Source organism: Anas acuta, chromosome 21 (assembly GCF_963932015.1).
Source record: "Anas acuta chromosome 21, bAnaAcu1.1, whole genome shotgun sequence".
Lineage (NCBI taxonomy): Eukaryota > Metazoa > Chordata > Aves > Anseriformes > Anatidae > Anas > Anas acuta.
Genome location: NC_088999.1, coordinates 4,383,987 through 4,403,549, shown reverse-complemented (window position 1 = coordinate 4,403,549; position 19,563 = coordinate 4,383,987). Strand labels below are relative to the sequence as shown.

Genomic DNA, 19,563 nt, shown 5'->3' with positions numbered 1-19,563 from the left:
CCCCATCCCGGAGGCTGTCAGAGGCTCCCCAGGCTCACCCCCCACTAAATCCCTGTGCGTGGGGGGCGCATTGTGCTGGTCCTGGGCACAGCAGGTGGCCCTGAAATGCAACCAATGCTTTCGTGCTGCTGTTCGCGAGGCCCCCTAATTCCCGTGGTTTGTCCCCAAAAAATCAAGTGTGTCAGCAAGGCGGGGCGGTGCGAGCAGAGCAGGGGGCACGTGTGTGCATGGGGAAACTGAGGCAGGCAGCAGGGTGATGCCTCTCCCAGGCACGGGTGGAAACTGCAAGGTGCAGCGGGTGCTCCCCGGGGAGCTGGGTGCCCTGTGCTGGCCCCAAACCCTGCTCCCACCCCACCCCGTTATAGTGACAGGGACCCCACAAATCCCATGGGGCTGAGATCCCCCGGGATGGCGATGGGGGCACCCAGCTCGCCCCGTACCCCCCTGGTACCCCGCTGGGTGCCTCATCCTGCACCCACCTCCACGGCGCCGTGCGCTTCCCCCACCCTCGCCGGGGAGCTTGCCATTAAAATTGGAAGAACACAACTTGCCGGCAGAGCCCCGGCGCGCATCGTACACAGCCTGTCACTCACACATCACTTTGTAGATGCCCATAAATTGCTTCATTACCTCTTCTAATTGAGGAGAACGCAGCTGCTGTGGGGCGGTGACAGAGCTCCTTCCCTTTGAAGGATGCCTCGCTCTCCAAAGACGGGTCCGGCGGAGCCGCAGAGCCCCCCCAGCATCCCAATAATAACAATAATAACAGAGAGAACGGCGATAAGAACGGGATCCGAGCGAACCCCCCGGCACAGGGCAGCGGTGCTCACGTGTGCTGGAGCCCACGGGCAGGATGGGGACAGGCAGGGGGAAACTGAGGCACGAGGGGAGCTGCGCCACGCACGGGGTGGGAACGCGGCCCCCTGCACGGCACCAGGGGCGCACCACGGCGGTGGCAGGGACAGAGGACGGCTCGTGGTGTGAACCCCAGCTGCAGGGATTTGGGGAGGGTGGAACTGGGGGCTCAGCATCGCCAAAAGTCCCTTGAAAAGTCCCTGGGGAACTTCGCAGCCCGCTCAGGGCCGCGTCCTCCCACCTCGGCCAGCACGAAGCCGCTGCGGGCGCCCACGGCCCTCGCGTGTCCCCGTCCCCGTCCCCATCCGGGGCAGCAGCGGCTGCGCCCCGGCCCCCCGCGGGCCCCAGGCTTTGTCTGGGAGGAGGCAGCGGCTGCGGCTGGGCTCGGTCCCCTTGCAGGATACTGCAGAAGGATTTACTGTATTGCAGCTCGCGCTGGCTGCAGCCCAGCGCACAATAGATTAGCTGTAGCCCAGGGCAGCACGTTGCGGGGGAAGGAAGGTGGGACTCATTCGGATGCAGATTGCAGGGCATTTGCTGCAGTATACTGCAGGATCCGGCCGCCCGGACCCCCGCCACCCCGCTCCCAGCTCTGCCAAGAGCGGGGCCGCCGGGGGCCCACGCGTCCCCCCCCTACATCGCCGCCCCCTCCGAATCCGATGCATCCCCGACGCATCCCCACGGGGTGCCCGCGCTGTCCCTGCCCGTCCCCTGTCCCCAGCGAGGGGGTGTGTGCGGGGTCCGGAGGGGCTGCAGTCCCCCAGGTCCCCCCCATGTGCTGCTGGGGCCGCCGAGCCCCCCCATTGCTGGGCGCGACGGCACAAAGCTGGTGCAGGGCGGGAGCCGGTGGCTGCAAGCAGCACTAATTGATCGCGATTAATTCAGCTCCTACCTCCCCGGGTGGCAGGGAGAGATGCTGAGACACAAACCCAGCCCACGGAGCTCTCCCAAAACGGGCTCTGCTCTCCCCCGTGCCCCCCTTCCCCCGGTGGGGGCACCCGGACCCGGGGGACACGTGCGGTGCCCACGGGGTGAGGGCGTTGGGACCCCGGATCCCATGGGTGCCTGGCTCCTGCTGCCACCCAGAGGTGTCGGGGGCCCACGAGGACACGGTTTGGGGTTGGGGCTTTGGGGGTGAACCCCCCCCTCCCTGCTTGGGGTCCTTTTGGAAAAGCTGCTGGGTAACAGGGGGGGCTCTGCGGCTCATCCCCCTGGCACCCCACAGCCATGGGATGCGGGGATGGGGGCACCCAGGGGGGTGATGCTCAGGGGTGCGGAGGTGCTGGGTGGGGGGGGAGCAAGGGGGGGCACCAAAGGCCTCGTTGGCTTCACGGTGGCACCTTCGGCATCACCGGGTGCAAGGCAGGGGAGCACCCCAGGTGCCAAGGCAGGCGCCCATCCCCAGCGCGGGCACCCCGAGGCGGATTTTTGGGGTGGGGTTTGTGCACGTGCGCGCACGGGGGAGGGTGGTGGTGGTGGTGGTGGGGAGGGGGGGGGGGAAGAGTTTGGAGCCTGCAAATTCAGGCTCCGTAATCCGACGTCGGATGCAGTTTCCACAGCAACAGCGGGTCAGAGGGCAGCGAGGGGAGCTGGCTGCTCCGCGCCCGGCTGCGATTGTGCCGCAGCCGAAAAAGCCGCCGGGGCGAGGGGCGAGGGGCGGCCGGGAGCCGGGGCCGTGGGGGCGCGGGGGCGGCCGGGTGGGTGCTGCCGGGGGGGGGGGGGGGGGAGGCGGCGAGGGCGAGCAGCTCGGTGTGTGCCGCTGTCAGCAAAGATGTCACTAATTGTCTGCAGGAGCAGCAAACTCTCCTTAACCCTTGGGCAGCCGGCGGCGGGCGCGCGCGCTGCTGGGGAGGGTGGGGGGCGAACCGGGGGGAGATGTCACCTGGGTGGGGTTGGGGACATGAGGGGACCGCCAGCGGGTGCCGCAGGGTTCGGTGGCACAACCCCAAGCGGGTTGGCTTGGTGTGCCCGCGGGCACGGGCCTGCAGGGAGGGTGCTGGGACCCCCAGTGGGTGCCCACGGCACCGGGGGGCAGCCCCCCCCTCTCTCCCTGCCCCACAGGCTCCGGCTTTGCCCCCACGGTGACAGCAGCACGGGGCCGAAGAGGGCGCTGGGGACACTGCGGCCACCAAGCTGGGGACAGGGCTGGGGTCCCGTCCTCCAGCCCAGGGCACGAGGCCCCCATGGGGAGAAACCAACCCATGGAGAGCCCCCAGCCCCGCTGCCGAGCTGGGAACGCTGCGGCCACCCCCAAAAAGTGCCACCACCTCTCGTTGTCCCCAGACCCCACGTGGCAGCGAGGCAGGAGCACGGAAGAGGGACGTGCGCCCCTCGGGGACGCAGCACCCACATCCCTTGCACCCCACCACGGTGACACCGGGGGGACACGGGACAGCCCCCCCAGTGCCCAGGGAGGTTTTTCCTTTGGTGGCACGGGGGGCACAGGGGCAGGAGCGGCTCCTCCAGCGCTCGGCTGGCTCCGGTACCTGGGAGCTGCTGGGAAGCGCTGACGCCGGCAGGAGCGGGTGGGGGCAGCGGGGGGGGGGGGGGTCGGGGCGAGCAGCAGCAGGGTCAGCAGAAAGCCTCGGGCTCCTGCCAGCCGCCGAGCGGGGCTTTGTTCCCGTCCTGCACCTCTCCCACCGCCCCCAGCACCGAGGGGGGGTCCCTCTCTGGGTTTTGGGGTTTTGGGGAGCAGGAGGGGGCTCGCATCGCCGGGGATGCGTAAAGAGGGGGGGGACACGGGGGTTTGTCGTGCCCCCAGGGTGGGGTGAGCAGGGGGAGGTGATGCCTGCGGGGGTCCAAATCCAACCCAAGCCCCTGCGATAGGATGGGGACATGGTGCAGGGGGGGGAGGCAGCTCAGACGCCCCCTCCACCGTGTCCCCTGGTGGTCCCTGGGCATCCCCGTCCCCAGTGCCCAGGGGAGGGGCCGGATCCTGCTCCCTGCTCTCTCAGCACCCTCCTTGCTCAGCCAGGGGCTGGGGGCACTGGGGGCAGCTCCCGAGGCCACCAGCCCCGGCCCCACGGGCATCGGTGGTGAGACAGACCCCGGCCCCCATGAGCACAACGCCTTCACGGGGCTGGAGAGGGAGGAAGAGGAGGGAAGGGAGGGATGAAGGCGATGGGATGCTGCCCAGGACCCTCCAAGCATGGGGACGGGCACCCTCCTGGGGACAGCCAGCAGCACAAATGGGGACAAAACCAGTGTTCCCAGTCCATGCAGCCAACAGGGACTGGGAGGATGCAGAGCGCAGCCCGCCAGTGTGTCAGCGGGTGGGGGCACCATGCTGTGACCCCCAGGCACCCCCCCACGGGGACAAAGTCCACCCCCCAGGCAGGCACTGGGCAGGTCCCTGCAGCACTGGGGACTCTCCCGGTGCTTTCGGCCGGGATTTCCTGCAGGGCCATGGGTTTGGTGGTGTCGCAACGCTCCCCGAGCCCTGCTCTGTCCCTGCACGGCACCAGCTGCACGGGGCTTTGCTGAGCTCCCAGGGCAGCGCTGCCAGATGGGGCCGTGACCACAGCGCCTGCCCAGTACGGCTTACTGGGCATACTGGGCATCCTGCAGCTGGCAGCTGGCACCGGCTCGGCGCAGCTCGCCTGGTTCCAGCGCTGCCTGGGGCTCTCCCGTCCCCCTGCATCCCACCAGGAGCCCTCCAGCCGGGGTGCAAACGCACCCCTGGGTGCAAACGCAGAGCTGGGGGCGAATCCATTGCCGGGCCGGGTACAAATCCAGCCCCAGATGCAAACCCAGCCCTGGGCGCAAACCCATCCCCGGGAGCGGATCCATCGCCGGGTGCAAACCCAGCCCCAGTTGCAAACCCAGCCCCGGGTGCAAACCCATGGTGGGGTGCAAATCCAGCCCCGGATGCAAACCGGCTCCTTGGATGCAAGCCCGGCCCTGGATGCAAACTCATCCCTGGGTGCAAAAATCCCTGGGTGCAAAATCCCTCGATGCAAACCCACCCCCGGGTGCAAACCCAGCCCCGGGTGCAAACCCAGCCCCGGGTGCAAACCTCCTCCTGGGTGCAAACCCACCCCTGGGTGCTGCACCCAGCCCCGGCTGCGCATCAGACCCACGGGTGCTGCACCCCACGGCATCGCCCTCGCCCCTCACCCCTGCTCCCAGCACCCTGCTCCTTCCCCTCCCGTCTGCGCCACCGCAGCCCGGTGCCACCCGGTCCCCCCGCGCGGCGCTGCGGGTCCCCTTGCTGCCAGCCTCGCCCTCTGGATCCAGCAGACAGGTCTCCCCCCGCCCCTACTTCCCCCCCCCCCCGGCTCCCTGCTCGGCGTCTGGCTGAGCTAAGCGTATTTAGCGCTTTTAATTGTTCTTAATAAATCAATCCCGCCAGCCCCTTAAATCATTTTTGTGGCTTCCCTCTCAGCCGTCCCCGCGGCTGCGCTCGTGTGGAGCCTGCTGTCTGCAGCGCTGCCGGCAACGGGGTGGGGGGGGGTGGGCCAGGTGCACCCACCCTGCCCCATCCCAGGACCCCTTTTCTGGGTGCTCAGCCCCCTGCTGGGGTGCTGTGTGGGGTGCCCGTGCCTCAGTTTCCCTCCCCGTAGGGGCAGGCTGGCCGCTTGCCCTCTCCGTGCTCTGCGCCTTCGGTGGCCCCGATGCGTTTTGGGGGGGCGCAAAGGGGGTGCAAGCCCCTCACCTTGCTGCAGGCTGGCTCCGTGCCCACCCATTTTGGGTTACCCAGGGCTGGGCACAGCACCCTCACCCCCTACCCCATCCCCTGCAGCCCCCGTGCCTCAGTTTCCCCCTCCCCAAAGCCCACCCCAGCGCCACAGGGACCGGGGATGAGCAGGGGCCGTGCGGGCTGCGCCACGCACCCCATCCCACAGCACCCCCCGACCCACCCAGCCCTTCGCCCACCCTCCCCACCCCATCCCATCCCCCAGCACCCCTCCTGCACCCCTCCGGCACAGCACAGGGCCACCAGCCCCAAGGGAAGGGAACCACCTTGGGATGCTTTTGGGGCCGGGGGGACACCGGGTACCCTCGGCGGGCGCCCCGGGGCTGTGCCACCAAACAGCCTGCGCTGGCTTTGGGCGGAAAACAAACCCTGCAGGGCTTGGAGGGAGAGAGCTAACCTTGACACAGTTGCAGCAGTCACTAATAGCAGGCAATATGCCTGTTCTTGGGGGACTGTTGCAGTTGCTAAGATACTGGCAGCCGTGTGAATGGAAATGGGTCAGTAAACCTGTGGAGAGATAGTGTGACACTGTAACCAGCACAGCTGTTGCAGCCTACATCGAAATCCCACCCTTTCAATATTTATCACTCCCGCCTTCGGCTCCTTCCTCGCAGCAATTTTCCACGTTGCCTCCCCGCTCCCCGGGCTGCCCAAGGCGCCCGAAGCCTCGCACTGGGGACAGCGGCAGGGGAAGGAGGAGGAAGAGGAGGACGAAGCGGGACGAAGGAGCCGCCGCGGGTCCCGGGGAGGGAAACCCAAACCCCCCCCAAATCTCGGCCGGGGCTCCCCAGATCCCCCCCTCCTTCGCCAGCAGGATGGAGCCGGTTCTCGGCGAGGTTTAACAGGAAACAGGCTGCAATCCCCCCGGTAGGAAAACGGGTGAAAAGGTCGATTTGCTCCTGCCCCTCGCTGAGGCTCTGCTGAAATTACACCCGGCCGCGCGCGGCGGGGGGAGCGGCGCTCGCACCCGGCCCCTCCGGCCCCTGCTCCTGCTGTGGCCTCGAGCGGTGGCCACGTGGCTGAATCCAGCTCGGGATGGGCCTTGCACACGCGTGTGCACCCCTAAGGGGCTTGCACGTGTGTGCGCAGCCCTCCCCGGCCCCTTTCGTGCCAGCCATGGAGGGGCGAGGAGCCCGGCGTGCCCCCCAGGCGTGGTGGCATCGCCCTGATGCTCCCCAACAGTCCCAGCGTCCTCCCCAGCAGCACGGCGTGCCCCCAAATGTTGCAGCATCCCAATGCTCCAGCACTCCCCTAAATGTCCCGGCGTCCCCAAAGTCCTCCAGCAGCCCCTAAAGATGCCAGCAGCCCCTGAAATGCTCCAGCATCCCAAATAGTCCAGCCTACCCCAAATACTTCAGCAGCCCCCAAAATGCTTCACCATCCCAAATAGTCCAGTATCCCCTAAATACTCAAGCAGCCCCTGAAATGCTCCAGCATCCTCCAAACACTCCAACCTACCCCCAAATACTCCACCATCCCAGATATTCCAGCACCCCCCAAATGCTCCAGCACCCTCCGAATCCTCCAGCATCCCCCAAACGCTTCAACACCCCCTCAAAATGCTCCAGCACCCCCAAAATACTCCAGCATCCCGAACACTCCAGCATCCTAAATACTCCAGAATCCCAAATCTTCCAGCATCCCCCCCCCATGCACGAGGCCCTGGTGCTGCAAAGCGCTCAGCCCTGGCCCCCAGCCAGGTGTGGGGCAGGAGGGGGGGGACCCGGCCAGCGGTGTCCCCAGGTGGCCACGTCGGGCTGGCTCCCGCCCGGACCCTGCCGAGGGGGGAAAGAGGAGGAGGAGGAGGAGGAGGAGGAGGAGGGTGAGAACATCTGGTCGCAGGGAAGAGGGACAGTCCAGGAAAATGTGCAGAGCTGTTGGAAGAGGCCCTCGCCGCGGAGGCTGGGGTGGAGCGAGGCCTCCCTCCTGCGCCGCAGCTGCGCCGGGGCTCGGCGGGGAGCGGGGGCACCGGCACGGGCAGGGGCAGGGGCTTGCTGCGCCCCCACCTCTCCATCCCCCGAGGGGAAACCGAGCCCCAGAGCGAGCAGCAAGGGGATTTTGGGGGCTGCACGAGCAGGGGCAGCACCGCCACGTCTCCTGGGCGCATCCCCCGTGCCTGGCGATGGCTGGAGGAGCGCAGGGCGGATTTATGTGGCACAGCACTCGGCACCCCGGGGGGGTCGGTTGAGCAGGGGAGGGGAGAGGTGCGGGAAGGTTGCGGTGAGCCCGCGGCCAGCTCGCCTCCTCCCCGAAGGCGCTGGCTGCCACCCCCCCGCAGGTGGCTGGAGCAGAACGGTTGGTATGGAGACAGGGAAGCGCGGGCTGGGTAAGGTGACATTCGCCAGATGCCAGGTTCACACTCGCTCCAGCCACTGCCCCCCCCCTAACCCCCCCATGGCCACCTCCCCGCTGGCCACCCCCAGCAGACACCAAGCTGGCGGTGCCCCCCGGCAGGGCCACGTGTCCCCGAGGGGACAGCAGGGCCGTGGGGACAGCAGGGGATGGTGGAGAAGGGCCCCCCCACCCCCAAACCATGGCACGGCGTCGCAGAGGGGACAATTAGCGGCTGGTGGCTAACGAGGGAGAAGCCATCCTTGGGCTGAGCAAGGGTTTTGCGCCTCCTGCCCGGGCAGGGGGACACCGTGCAAGGCTGTCCCTTGTCACCGGGGTGTGGGGGGGTATCCAGGGTGCACCCCCCCCTCGGTCGGTGCAGCCAAAGCCCTGCTGGAGATCAAAGGATCCGTCAGCCGGCGCGGCGAGCGGGGCCAGGACAGATTCCTGTCACGCAAGGGGCCGGGGGGACCTCATCCGTGCCGGGCAGGGAGGTTTGGGGCCGGGGGGGGGGGGGGCCCCGCTGCCAGCCCACACAAAGCGCCTCCGGCCGCGCTCCCCACGCCCCCTGCCCCCGGCTGCTGCTCTCTGACCCCCGTGCAGGGGAGGCTGGAGCCTGTTAATGAGCTCAGCGCCTGCTCAGCATCCCCGGGCCCCCGCAGCCCCCGGCAGGTGTGGGGCACGGCTCGCCCCGGAATGAGGGGGGGGGCCTGGAGTGGATGGGAACGAGAGGCAGGCGGCGATGGGGCCACGTGGTTGGGCTTCAGCCACCTCTGAGCCTCCTCTGCACCCCCTCGCCCCCCAGGAGCTCCCCACCCGCTTTGCACGGGATGCTCTGCGTGGGCACAGCATCCCCCTGGGGCATGGGGACATCCGTGGGGACACCCGGCGGTCACAACGGGGGGGACACACACACACGGCCTCGCTGCCCCCCGCTCCATCCTCTGCATCCTCCTCCTTCCTCCTCCTCCTCCTCCTCCTCTCCGCCCTGAAGCAGCAGCCAGCTCTCGCCGCTCTGCTGAGCACCAGCGCACTCCACTTCCAGATTTTCAGAGCGACCTCCTGGCTACCTGGAGCCGGCGCTGGCTGCTCGATGCCCCCTCTGATCTCTCCTCCCCTCCGGCCCCTCAGCAGCCCCCAGGGAGCCGCCGGCTCGGAGCGGGATGCAGGGGGAGCTGCGAGAGGAGAGGTCAGCCTGCACCTGGACGCAGCCTCGCCGAGCCGCGGGGGCTCTGCCGCCCGCCCCCCCCCCGGTGCCTTTGGGGTTGTTTAACCCAACCGGGCCCAGGCGGGTGAGGAAGAGGAGGGAGCACGACGAAGGGCGCCTCGCAAAGCTGCTCGCATGTGTGCCAGGCGCTGCTTGGGCACCCCCAAGGTGGTGCCCGTGGGGATGCGCCCGTCTTTCCAGGCTGATTCCCGAGTGGGATTCGGCCCCGTGAGAGAGGTGTGGGGTGCAGGATGTGGCCCTGGCTCCCCATGTCCCCTGGTGTCACCAACCCCACGTCCCCCAGTGTCACCAACCCCATGTCCCCCGGCATCGCCGACCCCACGTCCCCCGGTGCCGCGCCAGATAACTGGGGGAAGGCTGGGGAGGAGGGGGGAGAGAGAAGGTCAGGAAAAGACGTAAAAGCCCCAAAATATCCCAAAGCCGTGCTGGGGAGGGGGAGGAGGGCAGGGCAGCGAGGGGCCCGCGGCGGCGAGGCAGCACCGCAGGGCACCGCCAGCCTCCGGCCGAGCCCTGCCTTCAAAAAGCGAGCGGAAAAAACCCCCCCGACAGGCACACAGATGGAAAAAGCACCGAAGCGCCAGGTCCCCCCCCCGCCCCCATCCCCACCTCCCCAAGCCCCCAACCCCTCTGCCCCCTGCCCGCGGGTTGTTCCAAGCCCTCCGCTCCCCCCCGGCACCCTGCTCCCCTCCGCTCTCCCTTGCACTCTGGTATTTGGTGTGTTCCTCAGCTGCAGGAAATTCCTGATGCTCTCCATCATGCAGGCTGCGCTCGCATCCCCCGCCCTGCCAAGGCTCCCCTCCAAAGGACAGACATGTGCTGGACATCCAGCGCACACGACGGCAGGAATCTCTCCCCTCCCCGCCGCGGCCGGGGATTTGCTCTCCCGCTCGCCTGCGCCTTTTCTCCCCTCTCTCTCTCTCTCTCTCTCTCGCTCTCTCTTTCTCTCTCTCGCCTTTTTATTTTAAACTCCAGCCCTGCAAACGAGCCCCCTCCTTCCCCGCGAGAGCTGGCGGGAGGCTGCGGGCGGGTGGCAGTGTCTGAAGCAACCCAGCCCTGGCCGTTCCCCTGCCTGCCTTTTTCCCTCCGTCTCTCTCTCTCTCTCCGCGAGACCGCTCCTGATCTTATTTTAATTCGTCTCAGACGGTGTTGGAGTGTTATTTTAAGAGAGAGGATATGCACAGACATTGTGTTTTCTGCTTTTTCCTGGCCCCAAGCCAGGCTCTCTGGGCTGTCAGCTACCCACTGTGTTGCAGTCACGTGTGGGAAGAGGCAGCCAGAGCCAGCCTCACAACTCCTGGTAGCAACATGGAAATCAAGTGTGCACTTTCTTCCCTCTGTATGTGTCTGTATTATTAATAGCGTCTCTCTCCGTGAGTTATCCATAATGTATCTTAATACCTGTCCGTCTCTAAATGATGTATTACGGTGTGCGCGCGCGATGGCGGCGGTGCCACTCGGGGGGAAGGCGCCGTGCCGGTGCCGCCAGCGCCCCGGGGTGAGGCACGGCTGCGATCCTGCCCCACCGACACCGACACGACGCCGGGTGCTGGGAGCCCACGCAGGGACACAAACCCGCCCCACGGGGCCCCTCCCGGTGGTCACCATTCAGCCAGGTTGGGGACGTCGCGGGGACGCAGCGAGCCGCTCGCGGTGCCACCACCCCGGGTGCTGGGGGATTCAAGGCGCCCTGACAACACCTCACAGCAGGCAAAGACGAGGCTGGAGCGGGGAGCAGGCAGATGTGGTCTCTCTGAAAGGCCTGGGGGCATTTTGGGGGCTCAGAGCCCCGGGGGGGCTGAGCAGAGCCTCCCCCCACCAGCAGACGCTTGCAGCACCCGGCAGCCAAGTCCCCGCGTGGCGGCTGGCTCGTGCTGCCCTTCCCCGGGTGGCTCCGGTGCCCTGTTCCCATCACGTCCTGGGGACATTAGGGCAGGGACAGGGCTGGGCGCCTCCCCACGCACCAGTAACGCCGACACCCACACGTATTATCGATAAATATGGAGCCCCCACACCCCCCCTGTACCCGTACAGTGCGCAGGTGGGTGCACGAGCGTGCCCACACGCGCATTGCACGCACGCTGGCGGCACCACCTCGACACACAGACCTCGTCCCAGCCTCCACATCGCTACCTGGGCACCGGGCACTTCCCCAGGCACCCTGCACCACCCACGGGTGCTGCAGAATGCTTGGGGTGCCCCTCGCTCCCCACAGCGCAGCACCACCCCAACCCCCAGGGTGTCCTGGGGCCGACGGGAGCAGGAATCCAGCAAAGCGAACGGGGAGCTCGAGGCTTTGCGTTTCTGGATTCTGGTTCCCGTTTCTGCTCCCGGCTGTTTCCATGGAAACTGGCGTCGGACCTGGGAAAATAAGGTTAGGGTTTGCAGAGGAGGCCCTCTGCCAGCGCCCGCCCGCCGGAGGGGCACGCGCCCAGGCGCCCGCCTGCTCCTGCACCGAGCCACGGTGCTGGGGTCCGGGGGCTGAGCAGCACCGGTGCGCTCCAGCCTCCTTCCTCCTGGGGTGCCAGGATTACACTGGGTAATCTGGGGACCCGCAGGGCCACCCCTGGTGGCCTCGGTTTGTCCCAGCACAGCCGGTGGCACAGGGAGGTGGCACTGACCAAGGCTGCTCGGGAGGGACGCAGCCAACCCGTGTCCCTGCCATCCCTGCGGGACCCCGCTGCCACCCCATTGCTCCAAACCCATCTCGGCTCAGCCCTAACGAGAACTTCGCAGCGATGCCCAGGTGCTTGTGATACCCCAGCCCGCCCCAAAAGGACAGGTACCACCAGGACGGTCCCCAAAAACACCCGCTGTCCCCGGCACACTGCTGCTGGCCCCGTTGTCACACCACCAGGGCTGCACCATGGGTTCTCCAAGCACCCGGCGCCCTCCGGGAGCCCGGCCCTCCCCTTCCCCGGTTCAGGATCCCCATTTTGGCTCTGGGGAAGGTGGGGAGTCGGCGCGGGGAGAGAATGAGGACACGGCACCTCGGGGGAGCCGTGAAGACTAATGAATGGAGGCTTTTAAAAAGCACTTTGAGGGAGAAGTGCTAGAGTAGGAACTAATTATTCCTCCTGCGTGCGCACACACTTGTACGCACACGCGGGCGCGTGCACGCGCGCGCAGGCGTCCTGCTGGCTCCCGGAGTCGCAGCTGCAAAATCGCAGCAAACCCCAGCACCCAGCACCATGGCAGCAGCAGCCTCGCCAATCAGCGCTGCCTCAGCCAGCACATCCCCTCCGAGGCGCTGCTTTGCCTCCTGCCCCTGCTCTCCCGTGCCCCCCGGCGCAGCCACGTGTGTCCCCCCCCCACCCTCCCCAGATTTTGCTGCCGTCGCCTGCCCAGCCTTGGCGCAGCGCTCGGCTGCGAGCCGGTGGCGCGGGGCGCCGCTCGCCCTCCTCTCCTCCTTCTTTTCGCAGCGCCTGCTGGTTTTTGGAAGGGTTTCCTCCGCCCCCCTCCCCGTTTTATTAAAAAGCCGCCATTTTACAGCGCTCGAAGGCCGGCCGCTCCCCGGGGATGGACGGCACCTGGCGCCCGGCTCCTCGCCGCCCCGTGCAGGTGCGACCCCGCGCGAAGCCAGCGGCACTGGGTCCCTCCGCGGGCGCAATTTTGGGCTGGTTTGGAGCAGAGCCCAGCCCAGCCGGAGCACGCAGCCGCCGGTGCCCCCGTGCGCCCCCGCTGCCTCCCCAGCCCCGCTGCATCCGGACGTGCCCGGCGCTGCCGCCAGCTTTGGGGCAGCGGGGCCACGGGTGCCGTCCCCCTGCGGTCCCCGAGGCCGGCGCGGCGCTGAGCGCTGCACCATTTTGCATTCTGGTGCTGACCGGGCCCTGCTAACCTCCCACTCCCACCCCCACAACGGGCTGTGTTTCAGCTGCTCTTGAAATCTGTCCAGGCTGGATTCATCACAAGAGCCCTCAAGCGGCTGCAAACAAACAGAAAAAAAAAAAAAAAAAAAAGGGAAAAAAAAAAAAAAAAAAAGAAGAGGGAGCGAGAAAAGCGATCGATCGGCGCTGGGGGGCCCAAGCCCCTTCGGCGGCTCTCAACCTGCAGTGCTGCATGCCCCAAACTCATCTCCCCGAAGAGAAGAGGGGATGAGGGTGAGGGGCGTGGGGAAGGGGCTGGAGGAAGGCACGGCTGGGTGTGGGGATGGGGGCTCGGGGCCGGGCCGTGCCGCCGAAGCCCCCGGGTTGCGGTGTGGCGGTGGCGGTGGCATGCGGCTGCTCCTCCGCCGCTCTCCCTTCCCGGCGGAGCCGGGCTCGCGCCGCTCTGAAACTTCCCTCTTGTGGTTACTGCAGTTAAAAAAGCAAACAGGAGGCTCGGGCGCATTAAGAAAGAAATAGGAAATCGCGCGGATTGGAGCGCGGGGGCCGGGGCTGGGGTGCGCCCTGTGCCGGCTGCACCGCGGCCGGGAGCTGGGGACGGGGCTGGGGGACAGGGCACGGGGTGAGCACACGGCATGGGGAGGATGAGGAGGGTTTGGGTGCTATAGGGCTGGGAAAGGTGGCGGGGCCGTGCCGGGCACCCAGGAGCTGTTTCGCCACCTGGGCAGGGCCTGGCTGGGGGTCACCGGCCAGGAAAGCGATCGCCGCCACCACCGCCCCGCTGGGAATTGCTGCCACGGGAGATGTGAGCTCGGGTTGCTGCGCCGGGGTTTTTAAGAGGGGTTGGGGCATTTCTACCCATCCCTGACCACCACGCTCCAGCTCCGTGCCTGGCGTCCCGAGCTCTGCTTCAGGGCACGGCAGCCGCAGCACCGACGGCCACCACGGCGCCGTGCTGGGCACCAGGCAGGAGGAGCGAGGTGGCTGCAAACCCCCGGGCTTGGCGTTTGCGGGAGCTGCACCGGGGTTTTTGCAAAGGTGCCCTCGAGCCCGAGCCTCCCCGGCGGCCTCGCGGCAGGCGGCCGTGCTGCAGGACCGCCACCACCGAGCCCAGCTCCTGCCGGCTGATTAGCAGAGCTGCACGCGGAGATTTACTGCTAATTACCCGCGCCGCAGTTGTGCTCGCAGGCCTGGGCATGATTAGGGACACGGAGGGGCTCGGGGGGTGAAAGGGGAGGCTGAGCCCCCGGCCAGGAGCGCTGCGGTGCCACCAGGGTGGCCCTGGCTTGAGGGAATTTTGTGGGGGGTTGGAGGAAAGCACCAGAAGGTGGAGGGGGGGCCATTTCGGATAGCACCACGCACCTGCCCCCGTGGCCGGGGAGCCCCGTGGGTCCCACGGCGCTGCTGGGGACAGCAGCATCCATCACCCATCAGCCAGGTGGGGATGTGGAGGGACCCCAAATCATACAGCTGATGGGGTTTTGGGGACTGCTCCCCTGCTAAATGCGTCCCATGGGAAGCAAGGGGCTGCCCAGCACCTCGTGGGGACCGATCCTGCCCCCCCCTTCTTGCCAGCCCTGTGGCTTCTGGCTCTCCCCCTGCCTGCAGGCACGTAGTGAGCATGGCACCAGCCGTCCTCCTGCCAGCAGCAGGCACAAATTGGGCTGAGCCTGACCCTCTGAGCCGGGGGGGGCACTGCCAAGGAGATCTCCAGCCAGGGGGGCTGCTCCAAACCCGAGTGTCCCCACCACCCACGCCCACCCCGATCCCACACGGGGTGAGCTCACAGCCCTGCTGCGCCCCTCATTATCAGCCCAGGGGTGCGGGTGGCCGCATCCTGCTCGCTCCTAACACCGCACAGACAGCCCTAACAAAGACCTAACAGGGTGAGGTGCTGGGTGGCTGCATCCCCCAGCCCCGCAGACCCACCGGTGTCCCCCCCACGCCCCCAGCACCCCACTGCCCGGCACGAGGAGAGGGGCGCGGGGCCGGTGCCGGCACCGCAGGGCTCCTCTGCCTCCTGCAATGTCAACCTGCTGCTCTGCACCCGCCAAGGCTGCCCTTGGAAAAGCTGTCGGCTGCGCTGGCTGGGCTGCCAAGCCCAGGACAAGCTCTTTAGCTCGGCTCTGCCAGAACAGATGCCTGGCCTACTGTAATTCTTCCTAGCGTGGCCGGGGAGGGGGGGGAGCAACCTCATTTGAGCACTGCAGAGGCTGCTCCTCCAAAACCCACCCACCGCAGCACAGCTTCCCCAAAGGGGGGGGACCCCAAAGGCTCAGGAACAGGGCAGGGTGGCCCCAGGGGCTCCTCGGGGCCGCTGGAAGGGCCGGGCGGGGAGGGAGGGGAGGCGGCGCACGGCGGGAGGACGGCGACGCGCGGCGCGCGCTGGAGCAAAACGCGGCTCTGCCGCCAGCTGGGGAGGAGAGAGCGACCCGCTGCAAGGACAAGTGGGAGCCGCCAGCTCCGTGCCACCGGTGTCCTTGCAGCCCTGCTCGCCTGCTTCGTGGCGACGCTCCCCGCGAAACAAAGATCCCGTTCTCATGGCAATGTCCTCTGCGGAACAGGCAAAGAGCAGCGCGCGGCGCAGCCAGCGGAGCCGCGGGGAGGAGAGAGCCGAGTTCAAAAGGGACCGGGGGAACGGTTGCCTGCGCTGCTCGGGAGGGTTCGCGCTCCTTCTCACGCTCTCTGCAAGTTTCTCCCCGTGCAACCCCCCCCGAAGCCCCCCGAGACGCCCCCGAGCCGCTCGGCCACGAGGGCAGGAGCTCGGCGAGCCCGACGGGAAGGGGCCGCGCCGCAGCCATAGCGCGGCACGAAGCAGGCCAGCAGCGTTTCCACAAAGACAGTTTCTTCCACTGGCTGCAGTTTGGGGCTGCCAAAAGCCAAAACAAGAATGGAAACATCCCATTTCACTGGCCAAAATTCAACGCAGGTTTTTTTTTTGTGTGTTGTCTTTTTCTTTTTTTTTTTTTTTTTCTTTCCCTCGTCTTTGGTTAGGAACGGAAATTCCCTGCCATGAAAACATGACGAAACCCCAAACCAAAACACAGCTTGGAATGAAACCTTCGCCCGGGTCCCTGGGGATGCCGTGCGGGGCAGGTCCCCGGGGCTGGGGGGCTCGGTGCGCGGGGGGACCGAGTCCGGATGTCGGCGCCAGCGCCGGCCCCACGCGCGGCAGGGGAAGTCGTGCTGGGGGATCTCTCCAGCGGCCGATGTGCTTCCCCCTCCATGCGCCTTTGGGGTGAGGCCACCACTTCCCATCCCTGCTCTGCGCTGCTGCACCTCGGAAACTGCACGAGGGAGCTGGGGCCGGGCCCGCAGGAGGGCTGCTGTGCACATGGGGAAGCCAGAGGGGAGGTGGGTCCTGCCCGGCCCCGGTGCAGCGCAGCCCCCCCGGGGTGCCCAAGCTCAGGGGGGTGCCGGTTTCTGGCTGTGCTCGGCTCCTCTGCAAAAGCAGCCGCTGGGAACGGGCTCATCCATCACGTCCCAGGGTGTTTGGGGCCGGCAGAGCCCCAGGCATCGCCCCTGCAGCTGCACCCCACCACCGCACCCCGGCGCCGTCCCTTTCCCTGCCCGCGCCCAGCTCTGCTTTCAGCCAGATGTTCGGCCGCAGGATGAAACAGCTCTTCCCGCCCCAGCCCCTGCCGTGGCTCTCTCCGGCTCCCGTTCCGGAGGCTGGATCCGGCCACGCAGGCTGAATAAGGCTCTGCCTTTGTCCGGCTCCCCCCGCCGCGCTTCCCCTTATCTAGCCCAGCCGCCTTGCCAAGACCACGAGGCAGCGGGGAGGACGCAGCGAGCAGGGAGAGGCCGTGCCGGCGCCTCCCGGGGCCGTTAACTCTTCTCCTGCCCCGTGCACGCTCACCCGGCCCCGTGCACGAAGCCCCCCGGGGACCACCAGCCCCATGCCGAGCGCATCCTGCCCCTCTCCACCCCTGCGCGCTCCCCAAACGCAGCGCATCCCCCCAGCTCCACGCCGAGCCACCTGGCCGTGCACACTCCTCCTGGTCCCCGGGGACACCGAGCATCCCCGGGAGCTGGTGTGGGGCTCGGGGTGGGCACGGGGCCCCTCGCCCCGCAGCCCTTTGGGCGTCCTCGGGGGCAGAGCGGAGCCCGGCTATCTGTCTGCAGAGCTCCGCGCGCAGCAATTAACCTCGGGAGAGCAGCCGCGGCTCCTGCCAAGAACCACATTAGGTGTGTGTGGCAGTGTCTAGACATGCAAGAGACCAGAGGCCTTGATCTGTAGGAAGGCGGCTCAGTCCCTTCCCCCCCAACCCCCAGCCAGGCCCCCCCTGGCCCCCCTCCCGGCCTTGGCACGGGGTTGAGCCAACCCCGGCCAGCCCCGGGGCTGCTTTTCCCAGCTGGGACCACCGAGTGCCGGGCACTGGGAGGTGTGGGGTGAGGCAGAGCCCAGCCCCGCATCCCTCAGCACGGGCATGGGGACGCAGCGAAGAGCCCCGTGCTGGTTTTGAGAGCATCCCCCTGCCCCTTGGCACGGCACCGCGCTGGGGCCCCGTGGTGCCGGACCCTCTGCCCGGGCTGCGGGTCCCCAGAGCTATCAGGAGGAGGAGGAGGAGGAGGAGGAAGGTGGTTGAAAGCTGCACCCAGCCCATCTCCCCGCCGGGAGACGCAAAAACCATCCCAACCATCCCAACCATCCCGGGGGAGCCGGCAGCAAACCCCCCCCCGGTGCCAGGAGAGCCGCGGAGCCGAGGATGGAGCTGGGCAGGGACCCAGCTCGCCGCCTCCCTGCGCCCGTACCCGATGCACTCGGCCACGCTGCCCGTCCCGGCGGGCAGGTGGGTGCTAGAAGCCCTTTTCCCCAGGAAGGGTGCTGCAGGAATGGGTGGGCACCGAGGAGATGGGTGCTCCCCCCCTCCCGGAGCCTCTCGCCCTCGCGCCCCCAACACCCCCTGCTCTCACCTCCCGGGTGCAGCCATCCCAGACGGCTGCAGGATGCTAGGGAGAAGAGATTTTCCCGACGTTAATTAATTAAAATAAACAGCAAATTAAATACAGCAAAATTAAAATAGCTCCGGAAATTAATTTTCAACAAAACCCACCTGGAAAGGCTGGATATTTAAAGAATTAATGGAGCCCTCTGAGACCATAAAGAACCGCTGAGCTCCCGGCATCCACCAGCCCCCTCCGAACAACCCCGGCCTCCCCGGGGACCCCGGGCCAGGGGGAAATTGGGACGGCACCCCGAATCGGAGCCCACCCTGAGCCCATATCCCTCGTTCCCACGCCGGACACCTCCTCTGGGCGCTGCCTGCGTGGCCCCGCTCGGAGCCGCCTCGCCGCGCGGCTGCACGTGCCTGCGTGCTGCTGTGCAAGTGTGAGGCAGGGAGGGAGAGGAGGGATGCGGATGAAGGCTGGGGACACACCGGCCCTGCTCCTGGCACGGCGCAGCTCACGGATGCTCCTGCCTGCTCCGCTCCCCGGACACGTGAGTAGGGAGTGAGCAGCACTGGGTGGCAGGACCCGCTCCGGCGCAGCACGGCACCCACATGGGGACATCCCCTCCCAGCCAAAACCTCCAAAAACCGGGCTCCCCAAAGCTCTCCCCACGCTTAATCCCAAAACTGAGGCAGGATTAATAGCAAACAGGCGGCGGGGCTGGGCAAAGCTCCTTACCAGGCGGCACCCAGAGGCTGGGGGGCTCCCGAGGGGCTCGGCGGGGTGCGGGTGGGGGTCGCAGGGGGCGTGGTGCCGGGGAGCACCCCCAGCCCTGCCGGCTGCGGTGCCAGCGGGGTGCATGGGGCTGGAAGCCCCCTCGGCCTCCCCGGCCCCGTTTCCTCTCCCCGCAGCCGGGCGTGTGCAGAGGAGCAGCGGCAGGGAAACGCCGGCGAGCGAAAAAGCTCCGGAAGGAAACGGAGAAAGCGAGAAGAAGCCGGCAGGTGGGGAGCAGGAGGGGCCGGGGCCGCCTCCACACCCGCCTCCGAACCCCGCCGTGCCCCCTGCGCCCCGAGAGTCCCACTCGGGGAAACCGAGGCACGGGGCGGGCGCACCCCTCGCGCCCCGCAGCCGGCGCTGAGCCCCCCTCCCTCTCCGCCACCCCGCGAGGGAAGCGCACCCCCCGCCGCGGCCGGGATGACACCAGCTCCCCGGCCTCCTCCCGCTCCACCCTGTTCCTGCAGGAACCCAGGAGCCCCGGTGCCGGGCCTGTGGCCAGCGCCGCTGCTCCCGCCCGCGCCTCCCTCCCCGCCTGCACCCGGGCGCCCGGGGCCGGCCCCAGCCTCGCGCCCGCACCCAGCCCGTGCAGCGCCCGCGGCGTGTCAGGGCGACCTTGGCCCGGCGCCCTGGCCGCTTTCCCCTCCGTTTGCCGGCGATGCCAACGGGCAGAGGTGGAGGGCGATGGATTTTTTTTTTTTGGAGGGGGTCGTTTTTTGTGTTTTTTTTTTTTTTTTTTGATTCCCCAATTGGGTTTTTCGCCGCGGGCGCTGCGGCGGTGCCGGGCCGCGGGCAGGGCGGCGGTGCCGGGCGCTCCGGGGGTGCTGGGTGGCCGCTTTCCTCCGCACACAGATGGCTGTTTCGACTCAGTCGAGCGCTTGACCTAAATCTCCTCCTGATCCACGGGAGCTGCAGTCCCTCGGCAGCACAGCTCAAGGCGAGGAAGAGGAGGAGGAGGAGAAAGA

General features: G+C 67.6%; 1 protein-coding gene across 6 annotated transcripts in view; it reads right to left on the bottom strand.

The window, feature by feature from the left end:
- Positions 1-19,563, bottom strand: part of AHDC1 (AT-hook DNA binding motif containing 1) — a 48,848-nt gene that overhangs the window by 13,273 nt on the left and 16,012 nt on the right. The window contains exon 2 of one of the 6 annotated variants that reach the window (XM_068658129.1): positions 5,949-6,058. The exons of 4 other annotated variants lie outside the window; for them this stretch is intronic. The gene's annotated coding sequence lies outside the window, so the exon portion shown is untranslated. Of the gene's footprint in view, positions 1-5,948; positions 6,059-18,562; positions 19,408-19,563 lie in introns of those variants that run through there. One more of the 6 variants, XM_068658125.1, reaches the window with a different exon arrangement.